Here is a 19,765-nt window from a genome sequence, read left to right as displayed (position 1 = left end):
TAACATTTATTTATATAAAACAATAAAAACACAGATTTTCAACAAATAAATACTATAAACAACAAGATTTCAATCAACTTCATGTAGAATATTTGTAAATGTTTATATAGAACTAAAAAAAATGTGTATATAAAAGGAAAAGAGTATTACGTTATGATAAATCCATCTGGTTGCCTTGATTAAAAAAATTAATTAATGTGCAATTTTCAGCATTTCTTAAAGTGTTTTGTTTGGGGTTTGGCTCTGAATGGTAAATTATTTTTAGGCTAAATAATTTTCATTTGATTGCGCTGCAGTTTTGTAATTTATTTTTATTGTATTATATTTGTATATATATATATATATATGGTTCCCACATGGAAAAAAAAGCCTTTGTGTGAGAGACAAATCTATCTTCAATCGAGTTCTCAACCTCAATATAACTTGTTTTCATATACAGGATATAATCTTAAACAAAATTAAAATCGTTTTGTTGTAGATGTGTAAAAAATTTAAATTAAAAACTAAAATGTCTCTTCCTAAGGAGTTAAAAGCTTACACCAAGTCGATGAACATCAATAAGAGAGCCTGTCTAGCTATATTGTTATTTATGAGTATGTAGCATATTACTTATATCTAAACTGATTAAAAAAAATTATATTGTTTTCTAACAATATAATCGAAAAAACTTATATATCGAACTCAAGAGAGATAGCGGTCAATAATTTGAGCGCTCTCCCTCTCCCTTTACACCCCCTTGAATCAGGGTGAGTTGGGCGTGACGGTCCGAAAAATTGCCGCCGACAGAGACGGTGTCGTCGCGATTGTGGTGGCGGCGACACGTCCTGTCCCCCGAAATGTCGGCGGCTCCCGGGCACGGCGGTCGTAACTGGACCGTGACAGCCGTGTTTTTATTTACCGGGTGACCATGGCAAGCGTATACTGGCAACCCATGCTGCGAGTCAGCCATAAGTGTGTCGTGGACCGGTGTGAGGCACCGGTCCGGCACAACAACGGACCTCGGTCCAACCACTCAAGACCGCTACCGCGAGGTGCGGCGACTTGATGAAGATTACCCTGAACGGTGGATCACTTGGCTCGTGGGTCGATGAAAAACGCAGCTAAACGCGCGTTGACGTGTGAACTGCAGGACACATGAACATCGACAATTTGAACGCACATTGCGGCCCTGGGATATTATTCCAAGGGCCACGCCTGTCTGAGGGTCGGCAGAACATGAACTGCGGTTTCAACCAGCTTTGCGGCGGTGAGACTGTCCGTAGAAGGCGGACTACGTACGATGGGTCTCGGCGGCCCTGCATCACGTATCCCCTTAGTTATTTTAATTGAGTCTGGAAAAATTCCATTTGTGAAGCAGTGTGCAAGAGTGGTTTCTTTAGATGGCTACAGTTGTGTTTAATAATATCAGCGGTAATGCCATCTATTCCTGGAGCTCAGCCTCCTTCAACTTCGCCACGCACTCCGATACCTGATGTTCGGTGACTGGAGTCAGTCTAAACTTACTGCAGACTGTTTCCCTTGAAATGAAAAATTAGAGAAAACATGTTTTTCTTACTCTACAAAAATTGTTTATATTTCTTAAAACCCTATTTCTAAAATGTTCCCATTTGTGAATGCTACCTTCTCATACAAAGACAAATAATTTTAATTCAGTATAATATTCTATTAGATTAATTTTATAACATGATGCCAATTAATGTCAATAACATAAAAAAGGAATTAAATCAACAATATATACAATATCGTTTCAGTCAATTCTTTCCAATAATAAGGTTGTTCATAAGGTTGAATAAGGTTGTGGCTCTATTTGGTATCGCGTAACGTTATCTGGATTCTGATCTTCCAACGGAGTAAAGACTGCAGCTTATAACCTGAGCAACACGTGTGGGTTAGTACCATCTGATTCAAATTACACAAATAGTACTATTATAGGTTTTTAATAAGGACCTTCGAACTCTGAAAGGCTGAGGCCTACAATCGAACTGTATTTAAAACCCCAGAAAAGGAATATTTAGAGTGTAAGAGCTTTTCATTGATATCTGATATGCATATGGAAAAATAGTTTTCCTAATGTAAAATATTGTCATTTTAGGGAGTAAATTTTATACCTTGCAGGACAAAAGGTATATGCATATGGCACGATATATTATTAAAACTCCCATTTTAAGTGATATAAAAATATGAATAGGATAATGTAGCGTTTTTTAAAGCTACATTGATTTATTTTTTAATTAAAACTTAAATTAAATAAAAATTTTGGGATCGAAATATTGGGACTTAATTTTAGATTAGATTGTGAAATGTCAGGGTAAAATCGAACATGTAATCCTTTGGCAAGTTAGCACTGGTAGTTTTAAATTGTTAGGAAGGCAGGTTGACTGCCTTGAATTGATTAGAACTTGTCTTATTGTGAGTATTTTTCTCCTGGTTTGATACAGCTGGACCAATGAGAGAGCTCTACTGATGTCCTGCAAAGGTGATTGGAAAGGGAAGTATTTAAGCGCCCGCTCATAATTTTCGCCCTTCTTTTGGTTATTTTCGTGAGTAAAGTTAATTGCAGTGCGCCGTATTTCTTAAATTTTTTTCCGCGAGTGATTTTGAGGTAAGCACCAAATTTATTGTACGTTTTATTGAAAAAGTCTTCTTGATCTGATATTAAATTAATTTTGTTGTCTTTTTTTTATAGGAAAAAATTAAATTCATAGAAACTACAGAGCAATCTGAATAACTTATTCTCGAAGAACAATAGAGCATAATAGAATCATACAAGTTACATTTGGTTCATGCTTGCAAGAGAAGTGAATTAAAATTGAACTTTGTTAATAACTGTAATTGAGATTTGAAAAAGTAGTAATTTATTAATATTTAACTGGAACTGTTTATTGTGAATTATTAATTGAAAATTAATTGAACTTTATTGTTAGAGAGAGATTTGTAATCTGAATTGCAGAGACTTGAAAGTTAAGGTTCAAATAGTGTAAAGAGAAGTTGAATTTTTTTTTGTATTTTGAGTGAACTTAGAAGTGAACATTTTTATTTTAATTATTTCCAAGTGGTATTTCATTTTATTTTAAAACTTTATTATTTTATTTTAGAAGAGAGCTCTGATTTTTAGTTTGATAATTTGATTAATATTTTTATTTCTTGCCAAAGGAATTTTAAATTTACTAAAAGGTTTGTCAATTCTTTGTGGAAAATAGAGTGATAAAAATTCTGAAACGTTGAACTTATTAATTTGCCAGTTAAAAATAAATCCATTGTTTTCATTTAGAACTGTGATTTTTATTTTAGAGACAAACCAGATAGTATTTAATAGTTAACAATTTTAGTAATACATTGTACTTAATATTCACTAGGATCTTTACTAATCAAAAAATATTTTATATCGTCTTGGATGTATTATTGATGATTTATATATTAATACTCTGGAATATTAAGATCAACAATCCAAGTCGTTATAGATACGAATGTAACAAGTATTCTGGGCTTCAATATTTGATAAAATATACAATATGTGAATAAAATTAAGTTTAAAGAACACTGCTCCACCAGAGTATTAATTCACACACAATAAAATTAATAAATCTTACCTTCGTAAGATAATGATAATGATACTTCATATATTCCTAAATAATCAGCAAGAAATGCTAGATATCAGTCTCGCTCAACTATGTCCTTAGTCACTCAGCCGTACAGTTATTAGAACCAGTGGTTTATGCCTCTAAATATCAAGAACCTCTTTAACAAACTTGACCTACCTAGAACCGTAGTTCGTTCTTTATTACTACATTAATGGTTCATGTTATTATTCCTGTAGGCATGTATCTATGGAGAACGCGCTACACGATAACTATCCAGGATGAGGTCTGTTTAATTAAGCGTTTAGTGAATAGTTCATATACAGCCGGTATTTTGGGGCTAACTAAAAGAATTCAAATTACAACCCTTCTCAAGTAACCTCTCATTTTAAAGAGCACTTAAAAAAAACTTAAATACTGGTGAAAACAGAGATTGTTTCCTCTTTCCCATCCAGAATAACAGGTCGTAAAAATTTTAAAGAAGTCTACAATTACATTAATTTTTCTTCGGTTAAAATTGAACCCAATTTTCTGACCGCGTGAAAACCGGTTTATTGAACGTTTGTGTTATGACTTAGTTAACAATACAATAGAGGAAGAATCTAATTAAGATTAGAAAGTCACGCTGCTAAGAAATTTATTTGTATTGAGCGGACTACACCTTGTCCATTTATAAATGCAGATTAGTACAAAAAAATTCCTTCTTTGTTCCAATCTCGTCAAAACAGGCCATATTTTTGGAGTGGTTATCGTCCGGTAGATCACTAATATCCAATGGATTTATAATTGTGTGGTTACTGTTTCATTAAGGGTTTTGAGAAAATTTTGTGTTTTATAGTATTATTGGAGTTATTGATTTTGAATCGATTTGTAATTCTTGTCCTTATATAATATCCTCTATTATTACTGCCTACGACGATAAAGTAGAAATTATATTAATTATTGGGCTTCGAATTAAAATTATCATGAGTCAGAAAGATAATTTAATGTTGCATATATTGATAGACCTGACACAGGAAATACTTAAAAATACTACTGAATAAATAAATACTCAATAATAGTTAATAAATTATAATTAATTTTAATTAAATAATTTTAAACTATCTTGCAGGATCTCAAATGCTACATGTTGGCCTCCTGTAGATGAAAAACAAATATTTTTATTTTTTCACAATTTATTGAAGATCCGTAGCAGTCTACCCGTTCAGTAGACACGGAAGTCTTTGTGACGTTTTCCAAGGGAGCGTGGTACGCTTACAGAAAAGAAATTAATGTCACCCTTACAATATTCAGCCCATCCTGAGTTAAAGCACGACGACCCAGACCGTCGTCGTCCACAATTTTGTGAAGAAATGGAGACATTAATTTACGCTATTCCTTGTTTGTTTGAAAGGCTGTGTTCAGTGATGAATGCAGTTTTTTGTCAATGAGATTGTAAATAAACACAATTATACTATAGGGACTTTTTGGAATCACATTTTAGACAATGTTTTTAAAGGAGATCTTACTATATTTGCAAATGATAAAAGAATACATTTTTCTTGTAATATTTACTGTTATTGAATATGAGTTTGATGAAGACATTACTAACTTCCAGCAGGATGGTGCTCCAGCACATTTTCACCAAGCTGTACGACATTTTCCGAAAACTCTACGCTTGACAACTACGTGATCAAAGGATTGGTAGGCGTGGTCTAATAGAATGGTCTGAGTGGTCTTTGGACTTTACGCCCATGGATATTTTTCTAGGGGGTTTCATAAAATAAATAATTTACAGGGCAGCAGTAGTAAACGATGAAGATTAAAGAAACAGGATTGTTGAGTCCCGCAACCACTTTAATCTTTTCAGAAAGTGAGAGAGGAGTTCACCCTACGCTTGACTCACTGTCACATAGTAGGAGGTCTCTAGCCTCCACATTTAATTTGACTTGAACATGGTGAGTTATAAAAAATATTGTAATACTAGCTATTATTTTGGATGGAAAATAGAGATAGATCTCTAGTTTTCAGCATTCGTTAAGTTTTTTTATAATCTTCAAATTTAAAGGTCATTGTGAGGGCATATGAAGTTTTTGAGTTACCAGAACCGAAACATTTCATAAAACCTCAAATGAAACTTATTTTCCATATGTACAATCTATTACCCAAACATATCTATTTATAAACACTTAATAATATAAATAGAGGTGAGGGAGTCCTCATTTTTTATTCACCATGTATAATAACAATTCACAAGTCCCATAGCTTTCCAATTGATATAATTTAGGTAACCATTAATATCAGCTGACAATGATAGCACTGTGTTACCAAAAATTCTGGCTGTAGATAATTTTACCTTTGTCAATATAAAATATTTCATACATAATAGTATATATTAAAACAATTTTGTTTCTCTCGTTAAAGTGTTTCTTGATTACAATATTTTAACTGATATACATAAAAGCCAAATATCAGTGAATAACTCATAAGGAAATATCCGAAAGTACAGAATAGATTTACATGGAACATTGAACACATGTATGTCTTACCTCTAAGAATTGTTCCAATAACTTTGTAGAAAACCATGGAAATCCGCAATACTTTTGATAAAAATTTGTAATACATTAAGAATTACCATTAAGGTCACATATAAGTCCTATATATATATACGCCATAGTGGAGATTTTTCATGATTTCATAATTTTTCATGATCATAATAGCAAGAAATATTAGAAACTGTGTATAACACTATGTGAACACACACTTCTGTAAATATTGGATATCGACCCTTCTATATAGATTGAATATTGAAAACGATTGTTTACAATGATGAATATAATGGTGCTTGGTAATAAGCATATTTAAACACGCAGTATTACGAGTCTAGCACAATGTAGAGAGTTATTGTTCGAAAATTGTAACTTATATTAATTACTAATATAGCGTATTTAAATATTTGGAGAAACTCGACACAAACTTCTAACTGATTCCTACTATTCCTACATTATGAACCGGAATAGGTGAAAACATAACGCGCCTTTTTAGTATTATATTTAGGTAAGTTTTTTGTTAGTTTGAATTACTTTAAACTAATAGTTTAAAAACTTTTACATTAAATAATTAGCAAACTTAAATTAATAAATAAGTGTAATCCCACCTAAAGTTTATTTGTCGTCTCAAGCAAAATATATACATTATATTCTCAAACAAATTTATAAACCTTTCAAGTTCCACAAAACAAGTACGTTTAAAGAAAATTAAGTTATAGTTCGGTGTTTAATTACACGAGTTTTAAAATATAAAAATATGCTTGTATTCAACACACAACATCTAAATAAAACTCTATCAGACGAACACAGCCATTATTACATGACATGTACAGCCTCGAAGCCGAAAAATAAAATTAGAGATGCATAATTAAGCGGCTACTACTAGTAAATTTCTATAAAAACCGATAACATTACAACAATATAGAGATGATACTTAATAAAATAGAATAACGTATTATATATAATGCTAACACTAGAATTTAACCACGGCCCTTCATGCAATTACCTATTGAATACAGTAACGTTATAGACACATTGCTTTTAAATGGCATAATAAACACTTTTAAAAAGTAACTGAAGATAATTTAAATATATTCCTGTCTCCTAGTCATTTTTGAATAATTTCAACTTAGGTATAAAGAGCAATGTTTTGGGACTCTTAAATCTGAGTGTTAAGCAGGTTTTAAGTACCAAAAAATACAAAACAAATTTATTCCTGTAAAAGAGATATCTGCAAGACTTTAAGTTCGTCCAAAATGCAGAAATAAAGTGTCCAAAGAAATCTTATAGAGAACTCTTATGATATAACATGATGGATTTCTATGAAAATTTTAATCGGAGGTACATGTATTTAAAGGTATATATGCCTTGAAAATACAATTTTTAAAGTATAAAATTTAATTATATATTGGTGTGGAACGATTAGACTGATTCTAAAATAAGGTAGTGAAAGATACACTGCTCATTTTGATTAGATTTAAAAATAAATATAAATCGCCACTGGTTCTTATTTTAGGTTTAGCGTAACAGAGCATTTATGGTTCCAATAAATCATATTTAAAACCCTTTAGTAGATTTTATTTTGCTGTCGAGATAAAATAATAATTAGTTACTTGATGTGAGAAGCCTAATTTGGTAAAAACTTTTAACCTTTCTTTCCTTGTAATATTATTCCCATCTAAGGTATTTTCGGTTCCCCAGGAACATACATTGGTCTGAAAATTCTACTTTAGTAAAATAAGTATCTACTGATGGAAATTTTTAATAAATTTATGATGTACTTTATTGCCGGTACCATAGTAACGTTTTCATTGTTGCCTCAATAAATAAAATATATAAATACGTTGATCTATTAAAGCCTACTTCTATCAAAAAGACATTACTTTCGGACATTACTGTATTTTTAGAGCTGTAGTGGTGCTTGCATTGCTGTCCTGATTAAGCAAATACATATATGCGTTTGTCAGAAAAGTTTACCTTGGTGATGAAGTGTCTCCTTCCGCTAATTGAAAGTGACTTCCAGTCTTAGGTCATTCCGGTCATACTACCATTTAAATTGTTGCCCTGAATAAGAAAATATATAAATACACAGTTATAAAATTCATAGTTATAAATACAATTCAATTGTCTACCTTCATCAATTGGCATATAACTCCGATATAATGGAAGCATCGTAACACGTAGGCACTTGATGGAACTATTCTCACGCCGACTTTACTGCTGTAAATCGTTATTTTGTAAACTGAACGCTGAATCCAACTCTTCAAATATTTAAATTATCCAGCATGATTATCTACTTCGATTATGCTGCTGCGTCATAACACGTAGGCGCCTTAGGGAACTATTCTCACGCCGACTTTCCTATTGTGAAAAGTTATTTTATAAACTGAACGCTGAATCCAACTCTTCAAATAATTAAATTGTCCAGCATGTTTATCTACTTCGATTATGCTGCTGCGTCATAACACGTAGGCGCCTGAGGGGACTATTCTCACGCCGACTTTACTGTTGTAAAAATTTATTTTATAAACTGAACGCTGAATCCAACTCTTCAAATATTTAAATTATCCAGCATGATTATCTACTTCGATTATGCTGCTGCGTGATAACACGTAGGCGCCTTAGGGAACTATTCTCACGCCGACTTTCCTATTGTGAAAAGTTATTTTATAAACTGAACGCTGAATCCAACTCTTCAAATAATTAAATTGTCCAGCATGTTTATCTACTTCGATTATGCTGCTGCGTCATAACACGTAGGCGCCTGAGGGGACTATTCTCACGCCGACTTTACTGTTGTAAAAAGTTATTTTATTAACTGAACGCTGAATCCAACTCTTCAAATATTTAAATTATCCAGCATGATTATCTACTTCGATTATGCTGCTGCGTCATAACACGTATGAACGGCGCCTTAGGGAACTATTCTCTCGCCGAATTTACTGCTGTGAAAAGTTATTTTATAAACTGAACACTGAACCTAACTCTTCAAATTACAATACACATCTGTGCCAGATTTCACATTAATAGGACAGCGAGAAGTGCTGAATAAAATATGGTTCCTATAGAGGTTGGTAAATTGTATAGGTGCTAATGGATATACGACATTTATGAAAGTTTTACTTTTGTGAAGTGTGTATTTCTAACTTCATCGTTGTGTTCCATCGAGAAGTTATAAAACAAAAATATAATTAATTCTAGAGCCTGCAACCCTTTTTTAAATTCCTATATCATGACGTACTTGTGTGTCAAAATGTATTACTGTAAGACATAGAAAATTTATTTCTTTTACGATTGCAAGCGTTTTTCAAACCCAACAGGTCGTCAATCTTAATATAATCGTGAGGAAAAGGTGCATAAAGTTTTATCTTTTCAGGATATCTTGGGTTTACAACCCTATTTTAACCCCTATATGTTTTTGTCATGCTGTAGTTTTTATATTAGAGTCATGAGATATATGCTTGCTACATTTAAACTTTCTGTGATATTGGGAAGGTTCATAACTAGTGATATATGATTGTGTAGATGAGGGCTCTGCCTTTTATACAGTACATAGATATCTTTTTATTAAGGTTCACTGTCACAGATCTTTCAGTCTTAGTACGCTTCTGATACTGACGAAAGACTAGTCATTAATGTTGTTATGACCGCGTTGTGATTGTTACTACGTGTCGTGAGAATTAAAGATAAATATTTTAGCTGTAACAATATTGTGGGGAAACAATGAGAACGAAGTGCTGAACTCAAATTTCCTGAGATCATTACAATAATTAACACGGCGAGGCTGCTCTCTTCTGTCCCTATCTCTATTGTCTGTATGTGAAACAATAACTCGTCATCTTCCCTGAACAATATCAGCAGTAGAGAGAGCTTCATTGTTTATCGGCACTCCGATCTTGCAGCACTCAACTCCATCGACTCGTCACTTTTTGTGTTAAGGGTTGAAGCAGTGGGGACGACGAGAACTATATATAATAAAATGAATAACTTTATAATATTAGTAATGAGTTTGTTATTGTGAGCGAAATAGCTATTACATTAAACATATGGAGTCGTTTCGGTCAGTTATGGGCGGTCAGGCTGGGTAAGGGGTATAACTTTTCTCCAATCCATAATGACTTTATAAGTGATGATTTATTTTTATTTGTAACAAAAAATTCAACAGTCTGACTCTCCTAATTGATTCTGATTTTTATTATTAGGCTTACGCGGACAGTGTTATGGCCACCTCTCATCGTTCCTAATTTACACTTGTCAAAAACGTTAACACAGACAAAAATCTTTAAATATTTTAGTCTCGATATGGGCTCAAATATCTTAGGAAATATCGAAATATCTATGGACTGAGCCATATTAAATCAAAAGATGTTAAATTTATCAGTCTAAACAAGTGATGCGTGTCCGCTTATGCAGGCAAACTATTTCAATCTTAAGTTTGTAGTTTTTGAAGGAAGTAAGGCAGAAAACTTAGGAGACTAAATCAACTAAGATCCAAATAATTTTTTTTACATAATGTATGATTGTTTCTAGTGACATTAAACAAAACTGATAGATTCCATGTCATATTTGTATAGAACATGGAAACTACACAAAATATAAAAATGGACTTGTGTCCATAAACCATTTATCCACCTTTCATATGTGTAATGTTTCATTCCATCGCCTCAAGAACGAACTTAAAATATATGACACTTAAAGTATTTTCAATTTTTTACAACAATTTAGGAAACTATTGTATATGAATTCACTTAATTTAAGTTCTATTCTTTGAGTTGCATCTTGTTAAGTAAATTTCGTTTAAATCACACAAACACGTTTTGGGTTTTTAGTTCAAAAATGCTAATCTTGCAACTTACTAAAAATATACCCAAAGCCATAGTTTTGGGGTATATTTGAAATCACACTAATACATTAATATGTAGTGAAATATTGGGAAGAATATAAAAGTAAGCAAATGTTACACCTTCAAGTAACATTTTTTTACTATCTTATATGCGTCTAGTTTTCGTCATTTTGTGTGTACGTTAGCTTTTAATCAAGTGATTTTGCCAAGAACCTACAGTAGTTTTAATAATACGTAGAGGTAACTGAAATACACAACTAAGAAGCTATATATGTATTCAAATATACATATTCATAGATTTATGCTCATTCAGTTTAAGTTCAATACTGATGCATGTCATTTTTGAGTATCAATAAAAAATACTGTACACAGGAAATATCCTGTATTCCAACGCAACTTGTAATAATGTGTGTAACTGGTCCTAATCTGTAATGGAACAGTTGTTGTCTAGTCTGAAAGTGCCAGTAAGGCCAAAGTTAAAGCGATTTATCAATAAATTACTGTGCAGCGGAAACAAACTTAATCTCCTGTAAACAATTACAAAGGTAAGCTTTACAATCTGAGGTGCCACTCCATTTAGTTCCAGACTTGTTTTATTGGTTTCTCGTCTTTTATTTGTCGTTGCACTGTAATTTTAATTTACTCAGAGCTATCACACAAAGTACATTTCAATTTCTTGATAAAAAACGATGTGGATATATCATAGTATACTAGATATCTTAGAGTGTTGTATTTCAAAATATTGAAAAATATATTGTTTAAGTAAATGTGCTTATTTTGTATGTAAATTGTAGGAATAAAATAAACAGCAGATTTTTACTATTAGTTATTGACTACTAGAAATGCGTGGGAATTACAAGCTCCTATCTCGCTCCAGTGAGAATTTTGAGGAATAAAAATAAATAAGACTAAAATACAGCCAAAAGATTAGAGTAGCCAGATAATTAATTTATTATTAAAACATGTATAAATAAAAACAAGAATATTATTTCAAACATGTTTACTCACAGATAGACTTAGTTAAAAGCTTGTGTAAAGATGTGTTAGTACACACAGTATATGGTTTAGTACACAAAAATGTTAAACAACGTACAAATAATTTGTTTTGGAGAATTAAATTAAAAGTAATTGGTTGCTGTGTTATAAAAGTATTAAAAAAGTTAATTATATTTTTGTATGTTATTATATCTTATTTGTATGTCTTGTGTGTCTTGTATGTCTTGTATGTCTTGTGAAATAATAGACATTTCGTTAAAAGTAAGCAATAACATGTAATAATTTGATATAATAATGATATAATAATTTGTCAGAAAATACACGTATAGGCCTTCAGAAAATAAATCAGGCGTATTTTAAATTAAACAAGAGAAGGAATATAACTATAATTAAGTGATATTGGAACAAGAGATCAAAGTTTTTTTAATAAATATACTTTTGTCTATACAACTAACATTAGTATATAAATATATTTTGAAAATAAAGTAAAAATCAAAGGATAGCGAAGTAAAACATCACAGTTCATATCCTTGATCCGCACCGAATGTTACGTAGGTAAAAAGCCAAATTCAAATAAAGAGCGGTCTAGTGATAAAATATGTCAAGTTAAATAGGTAAATTCAATTGTTTAATCATTAGTTTAAAATTAGTTTAATTAGTTACAAAATATATCTTCATGAAGCCAGTAATCAACGAACGTCCTTTTCTCGCAGTATTAAATTAATAGTATTCTACATTAAGTACTGGACAGGTTAACGGCGTCCTTATTATTTTCAGGATAGCCAAAAGCGACATAGTAATCGAATTATATATATGTATAAATTATTTTTCTTTGATTTATCTCGCTATTTCAGTTACTTATTGTGTTTATAACTACTATTAGTGCTGAATAATGTAGATAAATAGATTATTCACAGCATCAGCCTCACATATAAAGTTTATGTGCAATAAAGGAGATCGGTGTTTTGGACACAATTAAGTGCACTACGATGAGCACAATGCTTTTACGATGACGTTGTTTTTAGACATAATGTCAAAGCACAGTGAAGCAAGTGATGTCTCTGTCAGTTTTAGAAAGCTATGTATTTTTATTGGTAAGTTTTTATTTACAAATACAGACAAACATGTGGATGGTAAATAAATAAAAAGTGACTTTAACAAGTACATTTTTAATATTTGTATAGTTAAATGTATCTAAAATGTTATAAATATCATATATTAAAGCATTTATGTTTGAGTTTTTTTGTATCATTCCTTTTTATAGTACAATCATTAATTCAATTCCCATGTATTAGGCCGTTCAATTATTTCTCTAATGCAATATTTTTATAATTTTACAATATTGTAATAGTGTGTTAAATAGCAAAAACGTTAAATTTTCATTTAATGTTTTATTTCAGTATTTTTAAAACATTCGAATTGTTTTGGAAGTATATTAGTTATATTTTTAATTGAATACGTGTTGTGTGGACACTATTACTCTTAAAATTTGGGATATTCCTGAACTCTTGTAATTTACATATGAACTCGGAATTTGCCTTAAACTTCACAAAGAAAAATTATTTTAATTTGGTATATACACTTTACTATATATGCTAAGTATAAGTATTACTGAACTTGTTTAAAATGAAAACATTTTTATTACTCTCGTGCAATTGTGAAATATCAGTCTATTAGGTATATAGCATATTAGGTTTCATCTGATATTAGGAAATAAGCAGCCAGGTGTAGTAAAATGTTGCTTTCTTGTAATATTAACTTAATGCAGTGTGAGTTATGTTTCTTAAAATTAGTATTAAATCAGTTACTTTCTTCTGCCTAGCCATAAATAGTACAAAAGACACTTTATATTTTCTGTGGAACTAGGTAGAAAATTGCTATTAATACTATTGTATTAGTGGTAGTATTGAACACTAGTTTACTTCTTTTATAAAGTATGTTTGGGAAAAAACACATGAATTATATACACTTTACTATATATGCTAAGTATAAGTATTACTGAACTTGTTTAAAATGAAAACATTTTTATTACTCTCGTGCAATTGTGAAATATCAGCCTATTAGGTATATAGCATATTAGGTTTCATCTGATATTAGGAAATAAGCAGCCAGGTGTAGTAAAATGTTGCTTTCTTGTAATATTAACTTAATGCAGTGTGAGTTATATTTCTTAAAATTAGTATTAAATCAGTTACTTTCTTCTGCCTAGCCATAAATAGTACAAAAGACACTTTATATTTTCTGTGGAACTAGGTAGAAAATTGCTATTAATACTATTGTATTAGTGGTAGTATTGAACACTAGTTTACTTCTTTTATAAAGTATGTTTGGGAAAAAACACATGAATTACTTTTTCCTTGAAAATCTTTGATATAGTTGGCAAAATGGAAATTGGTCTCAGTTGACCTAAATGTGAAGGGATTTGTTTCTTCGGTAAGGAGAGAACTATACTTATTTTCCAGTTTTGAGGGAATTCCCCAGTCTTTAACAATTTATTCAGAAGGTGAGTAATAGCTGTAATGGCATATGGACTTACTGTTCTAATCGATGGTCACATCATCGAATACCACATCACTATATTTTATTGCATTAATTGCGGGTATTACTTCTTTCTCTGTAACACACTTAAATATGAAAAGGTCACGTTTTTCTTTACTGTCTTAAAATTATACCAGTGCTGAGCGACTTTATAAAATGTTCCCATACTAACAAAATATTCCTTCAATTCACTGTCTTGTGGTGGCTCTCCAACTTTGTTGACTTTATCTACTTGTCTGAGACACAATTCTATTTGCAGTTTGTTTTAGTTATTTTACAATAACATTATTCCTTTACTTACCCAGGAACATTTCTTTTTTGTTACTTTTTTTGTCACTTTGGGTGCATTTATATTATAAATAATGTCTTTTAATTTTGAAGTTATAAAATTAAATCTATTTTTCACATTAATTCTTTTACGAATCAGACAAGCCCTCGAAGCCTGTAACAAGACACATTGCAGGGCGTACTTCTATCTTACTACTTATGTGGTATGATAGTCATACAGGTGTTACGTAAATATCCAGCATAATATTTAAAAACATAAAGTAGCCTACATTCTTTCATCTCTACAGTTTGTACTAAAATAATTATAATTTAAGTAGAAAAACGTCACGACTTACGATACCGATCAGGAAAGAAGGGAGTCAATTCGGTATGAATAATGACGGTCAACGAACCTGAGCTTTGTTAAATTATTAAATCCCCAGGGAAGGTTGTGGGATAGCGCAGTGTGGGGCTCTGGGAGAAGGGAGTAAACTTTGTAAGAATAATGAGGAAGGTCAACGGACCAGGGCTTTGTTAAATTATTGAATACCCAAAGGCGGGTGGTGGCGGCGTAAAGCTTTAGTTAACAAAGGGTTCAATATAACACGTTGTGTTATCTTGTTAAGATATTTTCAAATAAAAACTAGTTCCTAATTAAAAAAAATTTGTATGTAAACATTGATATATTTCATATTAATTTATATTGTTTTACGTAAAACGAATGGAATTATAAATCGTATTATAGCAAGTAATATTCTTAGACATATAATTTTGTTGCTGTTAACAAAGTTTAAAAGACAAAAATTCAATTATCTAAGCTAAAAATGAACTTCTATTTAAGCAAACCCAAGTACAATTGTTGTACATGTCACTCTATATGATTTTTTCATTGGTCTTATAGGTATCCATTACGGAACTGAGAAAATAGCCAAGTAATCACAATACCAGTTAAACTGAGTACAATCATAATAGATATAAGATGTAAAACAGGCTAAAAATGTATCAATTTATAATTTTATATTAAGTAAATTCACCGTGTTTCGAGGCTAATACAATCTTTCTATTTAGTTAATATCCCCGTTTCATTTAAAAATATTTAGATTTTAACCAATATTAGTTTAATATTTTATAATGTAACATTTTATCTCTGTAAAACGCATTTAATTATTAAACTCCAAAGCCCCAATTTTAAGACAGACTTAGAACCTGCGAATCAATAAATATTTGGTACCAGTGGGTATTAATAAAGTTTCCTTACACTTTCTATACATTGATGTTAAGCGTATGATAAAATTTAAACGACATAACTGCTTACCAAAATATAATTTGATTAAGATTAAAATGAAATAGAATCTCACGCAACTATTTTGATGAGAGAAGATGATTGTTATAAAAATGTTTATGTTTATCTTTTACTAGGTAGTTTGTATTTTGATATGTTTCCACTTGCAGACCCAAAAATATTTTAATTAATTTTTTAAATACAACTATTTTCACACAGATACTTGTAGAAGGCTATATTTGTTTATGATTGTGAAAAAGCAAAATACAATTTTTTTTTTGTTTTGCCTGATTATCTTATTTGGATTTTCTTATATCTTAAAAAACACACATAAATCTATGCTACTATAAAACTATGCTAGGTAGGACACACGTTATTGTATATTAATTTTTAGTTTCTGAACAACGTATTAAACATTTTAGAAATGGATGCGAAACACCCTTTATATACTAAATTTTACAAAACCTGATCGTTACAATTTTTTGCTAATTTGAGGAAAACCAACAACAACCAATACTGTATGTAGCTTATGGTCTAGTCAATCACAAACCCCAGAATCTCGTTCATACCCTCTTTCCCAAATTTAAAACTTGCACCTCGATCTCATTCTACTGTATTTTGGATTATATGAATTGAAACGTTGTGTAAATATCAGATACTGTAAATACGATATAATTAATTTGTCATAGCATATAAACTGAGTTACTGTAAAAAAATAAAATGATATAGATTTTGGTGTTGGCTTTTATGTCAACTATATTAGTATTTTGCTTAAAATAAATTTTGACTTTTCACTTTATACAAAACCATTAAACAGAAAAGTCTCTTTCTATAAGAAACTTCATGGTTTCAACAGCCGGTGTTTGAAGGCCGCTTGAAGGTTTTAGAGACTGAGATCCTCAGAAATCTAGAAGTGCCAAAGGACAACGCCTGCCAGAGGCCATTATGTCCTAGAGGTTGAGAGATACTGAAAACCAGAAACTGCCAAAGTTGTAAAGATGCCACAGATTTGGGGCTACCTAGTGGCTGAAAACTCTAGAAGTCTTAAGAGAGTTTCCTAAATCAGAAACTAAAGATCGGCCGGAAAATCTCGAAGGGGGTGGTTAGATGTTAGGGCAGTATTATGACAATAGGCCACAAAAATCAGCTTACAATTTTGGAATAATAACTCTCTAAATTATAACGCAACAATAATAATTAGAGCGTAACTATTTCGTTAGCTAATGGATAGAACTTATTGCTAAATAACCCAACCACGCCAATAATTAAACTGAAAAGTTTTTTTCTATAAGAAACCTCGTGGTTTCAACAGCTGGTATTTGAAGGTGGCTGGAAGGTTTTAGAGACAGATTCTCAGAAACCTGGAAGTGCCAAAGGACAACGCCTGCCAGAGGCCTCTAAGTCCTAGAGGCTAAGAGATACTGAACACCAGAAAATGCCAAAGTTGTAAAGATGCCACAGATTTGGGGCCTATAGAAGCCTATAGAAGGCCTCTAGAAGCCTTATCAGTTGGAAGCCGATTTGAAAGACTGTGCTTCCTTTAGTTATAATTCGCGACTTAAGCAATATTATAACGCACCTTGTAACAAAAGTGTCAATTCCATTGTGTTGTTCTCTTATATATTTGTGACGAACCACTGCCTTTGATTTACACAAACCAGTAAAATCAATGTTAGTTCCGAAAGCTTAAGATGAAAATAAGCCTACAATTTTTGCTTTATTAAAGACCTAATTACCACTATTTTTAGGCCTTGGTTCTAAAATTTGTCTTAATAAACTGTTATTATAAGACGATACATGTTTTGTACAAATGATATAGATGTTAACTAATAATCTATGGTTGGTTCCTTAACGATTTTTATGTAAGACATAATACTACATGAGGGAACATTTTTCTGAAAACGCTTCCCCTAGGCCTTTCCTTTTGGTGCCCAATGAGTTTTTAATCTGTTCATGAACTTATGATATCTTGAAGTAATTGGGTTATCTTGAAGTTCTGGATATAAAGTCCGTGCAATTGTATTTGAAAGATTTACATAGTGTACCAATAAAAGAAATGATTTTTTTAACTTTAAAGAAAAATAACTGTTCCGAAGTTTTAATTTTTTTCAGTGTAAATTACTGTGAACATTAAAGTAGACTTCTTGTTTAAATCACATTGCTGCTTTATTTTTTATTTTTATTTTTAATGTTAGTGACTAAATAGGGTTAATAACGAACGATATCTAACTACGGTTACTTTGCAGTTATTTATATAAGAATATTTAGCTTATCTAACCCTATACTAATAATAGGTAATATTATAATGTGTATATTGACATTGAGCGTTCACAATCTCACGCTGGATGTGTTTTTAATTTTTTTTTGTATGGACTCTGTATGTTTTTAATATGGTAAGTTTTAATCTCGATTTATAACATATCCTATGGACCTAGTACCTCTTGCTATTACAGTGACAATGACTTCAAGTTGTAACATACTGTAAAACACGTTTACTACTGTTTTTCACTATCATACATCTATTGAACCGTACAAGTCTTCTATATTCAGGCTGTTTACTTGCTGATATAAATTAACGTCGTTTTATGTTGTGAATAATGTCTAGCTTCTTAATTTCTTTTAATTCGCATATAGGTCCACCCAAATACCAATTTAATTTCAAATAGTAATAAAAAGTCCAAATATAAACCAAAACAATTTTCTTAAAAAGAGGTAATTTCAATAACAAAAACTGTGTAATTAGAAGAAACATTTCCAGACTCAAACAATAATTTAAACTGGAGCAATTGATTAAACACATTATAAAAAAACATTGAAGCATAATGGATGATTTTAAGCAGATACACCGTAAATAAGGGCGGGACACTAGAGAGATAATTATCATTAAAGTGATTAAATTCTATAGAGAAAGAGGAGGAAAGGGGTCAGAGATTAAAACTTTGTTTAACAGGACGTTAAATATTCCCTTTGTATTATCCTATTACAAAGGCTTGTTCATAATCAGATCGATTGGATATAATAATCACAAATTATTAATTTACCTATATGACAATTTTACTGCCTATAGTTTGAGACCATTTAGTTTCTTATTACGTTAAATTGTATATTTTATATTGCACACATACGTCTTTACTTGCATTATGGGATAAGGAAGAGGAAACCTGGTGAATTATTGTAACAAAAAATGTGCTTCAGGGCCCTCCTAGTTATGAACTTAATTTAGTGCGAGAGGAATTTTATAATGTCTGCGAAGAGAGAATTCACCATGAACAGCACTTAATAAAGAATAAAGATATCTAACGCCTTGTATCGCTCCTGAAATAAGCGAAGTCATCACACAAACATTACGTACTTACAAAATTACAATAACAAATAGGCTACATCAGTCAGTAAAATAAAAAATACTCCCTGTATTAAAATCTTCATTAATAACTGATGAAAAACATTTTACTTACAATTCTTCATGTGAACTGAATACTCACAAATTCCTAGAAAAATACATTTAATTGAATAAAAAGAGCTCTTCACTAGGCAATCACATAATTTTGTTTGCTGTTTGAATCTTCATACTACGAGCATGTTCGTTAAAACGTTATTTGACTGTTTTAGGCAATTAATGCCGTGAGATGACCATCAATGTTTTACGTTGAATTTTGTTTATTATTTTCTTTTTGAAAGAATTTAAAAGGAATAATTCTTCTATGTTTACGTTAAAGATGTTTTAGTAACTTGC

At 31.1% G+C, this 19,765-nt stretch overlaps 1 non-coding gene across 1 annotated transcript; it reads left to right on the top strand.

The window, feature by feature from the left end:
- Positions 1-1,052: 1,052 nt before the first annotated feature.
- On the top strand, positions 1,053-1,208 carry LOC124358797. The gene has a single exon (XR_006922080.1). It is a non-coding gene; the product is annotated as a 5.8S ribosomal RNA (ribosomal RNA).
- The last annotated feature ends 18,557 nt before the right edge of the window (positions 1,209-19,765 follow it).

Source organism: Homalodisca vitripennis, chromosome 3 (genome assembly GCF_021130785.1).
Source record: "Homalodisca vitripennis isolate AUS2020 chromosome 3, UT_GWSS_2.1, whole genome shotgun sequence".
Taxonomy (NCBI): Eukaryota; Metazoa; Arthropoda; class Insecta; order Hemiptera; family Cicadellidae; genus Homalodisca; species Homalodisca vitripennis.
This window is presented reverse-complemented; position numbering and strand designations above follow the sequence as displayed.